This window comes from Notothenia coriiceps, unplaced genomic scaffold (genome assembly GCF_000735185.1).
Source record: "Notothenia coriiceps isolate Sejong01 unplaced genomic scaffold, NC01 NC01_scaffold00002125, whole genome shotgun sequence".
Classification (NCBI taxonomy): Eukaryota; Metazoa; Chordata; class Actinopteri; order Perciformes; family Nototheniidae; genus Notothenia; species Notothenia coriiceps.
In genome coordinates, this window is record NW_011334826.1 from 15,994 (window position 1) to 20,042 (window position 4,049).

The following is a 4,049-nucleotide window of genomic DNA, read 5'->3' on the forward strand; positions in this document are numbered from 1 at the left end:
ATTACACAGATTCTAGGGGTATACAGTAAGTATCATCACTGTGTAACCAAAACTCAGGCAACGAAAAAGAGCTGGCTCTTTGAGCCGACTCGTTCGCGACCGACACATCACTAGTACAAAGTAACAGATTGTCAGATAATATCAGGTCAACTTTTACACTTTCATTAAAATGTCATAATACAAATGATATCATTGTTTATTTAATATTAAATGAATGAGTTATAAATAGTTAACATATTTTTATCACATAGGAACATCACTGTAGCTCTAATATTATATTTATAAAGAACAGAGTAAGACAGGGTTCGTACGGGTGCTTGAAATCCTTGAAAATGCTTGAATTTTTACGAGGTGTTTTCATGATTTGAAAAGTGCTTGAATTTTGGGAATGGTGCTTGGATTTGAGATAAAGTGCTTGAAATTGTAAATGCTTTACTTTTACAATAAATTGCTGTCTGACTGAATAGTTCGCTTTTTAGATTAAAAGAAAATAAAGAAGTCGGAGCGAGCTTAGTTGCTTCGCTTCTACATAAAACAGCTCCGCTCCGGCCTTCCCGCGCTATGCGCGCGACCTGCAAGTGTTTTATTTTGTGTGACCTGGGCATTCTAATGAGAGAATGACAGTATGTCAGGAGGTTGCTGTTTTAACAAGCGTTGGCTATCCGAAAAGAAATACAAGCTGTGGCTAAAACGAGGATCAACCCAATGATTCGCCTTCTGCACAGTTTGCCACAAAGAATTTCAATTATTCGCGATGGGAGAGTCTGCGCTGACGAGCCATATGAAAGGTAAGCCGTAGTAGAGCATTTTGGATTAGGCTAACGTTGCATGTTACGTTTGTTTAAGCTAGTAACGTTAGCGAACTCGATGTGGGATAATTGCTTATGCAGGTGACAATAATAAAAAGGAGCGTACCTATGTCAGTATGTGCGACAGTCGCCATCCTGTGGTTTTCAGAGGATGAAGCACATAAAAGCAATGTATTTCTACTGGTAGTATTTTTCGTGCCTAAACTTGCTCCATCGAAATCAGTCACATTGACCCGAAGACACATTTTGAGTTATACACTGTTGGAAAGAGGATATTCCTAGCTTTCTAACGGAGGAAACATATTTTCGTTTGTATTACTGGTCTGGGGGAAGCTCGCGAGTGTGTGTGTGTTTTTGTGTATTTTTGCGTTTGTGTGTATTGTGTTAGTTTCCCGGGGAAAACACTCACGAGAAACACCGGCTGTTATTATGCCTGCTTTGACGTAAAGTTACTCCCGTCCTGCCTCCCGCTCGCTCCTCTCACACCTCGCCGCTCTACACCAGCTTCACACGTTCGCCTGATTTACCTCGATCCTGAACTCTTGCGCCGGAAACAGTTATATATTTACAGCCCAACAGGACTCTGTTTCATCTGCACATCAGATGAAAACAAACTCGTAACTGGCCCTGGCCGTGTTACCCTCTCTCCTCCCGCTAGTACCAGCGCGCCATACCTTCATCAATGTCCCGGGCCAGGCGGGCGGCGGCACCCGCCGCGGCGGGATCCTCTCCTCCTCAACACGACACACCCAAAAGGCGACGCAGCGCGCGCGCAAAACAGCCGCGACCCCGCCTCCCTCCCCGCTGCCATTCACTCGCGCGCTCCGCGCCCCGCTAGCGTCCCTCCTCAGATAACACCGGCAGGCGGTTCGTACAGTCTCTCGCTCGCTTGTCCTCCCTCGGTTCCTCAAATCACAAACACCACGCGTCCTTGGCCTTCTCATCGGACCCGCCCATCAATCATATAACCCTCGTCGCTCCTTTCACGCCGCGCAAACTTCCGCTCTCACCTCCCCCACCATCTTGAATGCTTGTAAGCGGCATACGAGCTCTACAAGCCGCGAGACGGCGAGCTTACACTCCTTTCACGTCCACCCGCCAGGCCGCATCACAACGCCACAAACCGGTGTTTCTCGTCGAGTGTTTTTCCCCTGGGAACTAACCAATACACACAAACTGGCATCAAAATACACAAACACAGCACTCGCGGACGCTTCCCCACGACCAGTATATACAAACGAAAATATCGTTCTCCGTAGAAAACGCAAGGACAATATCCTCTTTCCCAACAGTGTAATAACTCAAAATGTGTCTTCGGGTCAATGTTGACTTGATTTCGATGGGAAGCAAGTTTAGGCACCGAAAATACTACCAGTAGAAATCACCATTGTTTTATGTGCTTTCCTCTGAAAACCACAGGATGGGCCGACTGGCGCCACCATACCTGAATATGGTACGCTCTCTTTTATTATTGTCAACTGCATAACAATTTCATCCCACATCGAGTTCGCTAAACGTCTTACAGCATAAACACAACATAACATCGCAACGTTACCTAATCCCGAACATGCTCTACTAACGGCTTACTTTCATCCATGGCCTCGTCACGCGCAGACTCTCTCCATCTGCGAATAATTTTCATTCCCTTGTTGGCAAACTGTGCAGAGGCGAATCATTGGGTTGAAAAAATCCTCGTTTTAGACCACAGCTGTATTCTTTTCGGATAGCCAACGCCTCGTTAAAACAGCAACCTCACTTGGCATAGCTTACTCGCTCATTCTCTCATTAGAATGCCACCAGGTCAACAAAATCAAACAACTCCTGGAGGTCGCGCGCATCAGCGCACCGGGAAGCCCGGAGCGGCAAGGCTGTTTTCTGTACGACAGCGAAGCAACTAAGCTCAGCCCCGACTTCTTTATTTTCTTTAATCTAAAAAGCGAACTATTCAGGTCAGACAGCAATGTTTATCTGTCAAAGTAAAGCATCTGTACAATTTCAAGCTTTATCCATCAAATCCAAGCACCCAATTTCCAAAATTCAAGCCTGTTGTCAAGTCATTGAAACACACTCGTAAACAAATTCCAACGCATATTTCAAGATTTCAACGCACTCGTACGGAACCTCTTGGAAGTTTTACATTTGGCAGGCAAGTCTTTCAGTTACGAATCGTAAACATCAGCTTCTGGCCACAAGCAACCATTATGCGTGAGAAGCTAAACTATCTATTAATTTGTCCAATGACAGGGACGTGCGATTATTGTAAATTAGGGTGTTAGCGTCTTGTTGCACGCTCCAGAGATGAAACACTGTAGATCAGCCAACACTATGGTTTCATTTTTTATTCTACAGGCAAGTCAACGCTTGTCGCAGTAAAAGTCCCAAGATATGCCCCTGGTGCAATACAATGCTTCCCTTCTGCAGTGTTTTACTATACGCCTGATGTTTCCTCTATTCAACTACTTGCTGCTCGTAGATGTGTCTCCGAGACGTCGGATGTCACAACCGACGAGTTACAACGAGAAAGTGACGTCTATTTCACCTAACAGAGCGGATCCTTTCTAGCCATAAACCGGGGAACTCTCGACGTCACCGATTTTGGTATGCGTTCGCGGTATGCGCTCGGCTCCCTCTCGACTGCGCGTGCTCGGCGTCTGCTCGGCGCTTCCGGATGACGAAGGCATGAGTCTCGACCAACTTATAACAGTACAGCACGATAAACATTCCAAACATTCTCTTCTAACAGGGTGCCCTAATAGTCGGTCAAATAATGTTTGTTTTGGCAGTTACAACTGGAATGTAGATGTGTTCTACCTTCTTTTAATCTGATGAGAGAGACGCAGCATTGCTTCCCAGCATGCTAAGAAGACAAGTACGAACCTTACATTCAGTCGTAATGCAATAACACACATTACTTTACACTATTATCAGGCCCACTGTTAAAAATGTTCTGTAATTGTTACTCTACTGTACGTTGGTCGAACGCATGCTTCGTCATCCGGAAGCTGACCGAGCAGCTACGCGAGCAGCCAGTCGGAGGAGCCGAGCGCACCCTCCGCAGAAGCTACAAAACTGGCTGACGCCTCAGAGTTCTCCGTTACGTTGGCCTAGAAAGGATCCGTCTAGTGTAAATACTGGACGCTACTTTCTCTCTTGTAACTCTCGTTGTAATCGGAGGCTCTCGGAAACACATCTACAGCACAATATTAATAGAGACATCAGACTTAATATGGTACAACACTG

The 4,049-nt window shown here is 45.7% G+C and overlaps 1 long non-coding RNA gene across 1 annotated transcript in view; it reads left to right on the plus strand.

Annotated features, from left to right (window-relative positions):
* The first annotated feature begins 412 nt into the window (after positions 1-412).
* LOC104965820 (uncharacterized) overlaps positions 413-4,049 on the plus strand; it is an 8,206-nt gene continuing 4,569 nt past the window's right edge. Inside the window, exons 1-2 of the long non-coding RNA XR_800586.1 lie at positions 413-788; positions 2,157-2,159. This is a non-coding gene — a long non-coding RNA (uncharacterized lncRNA). The remainder of the gene's footprint in view (positions 789-2,156; positions 2,160-4,049) is intronic.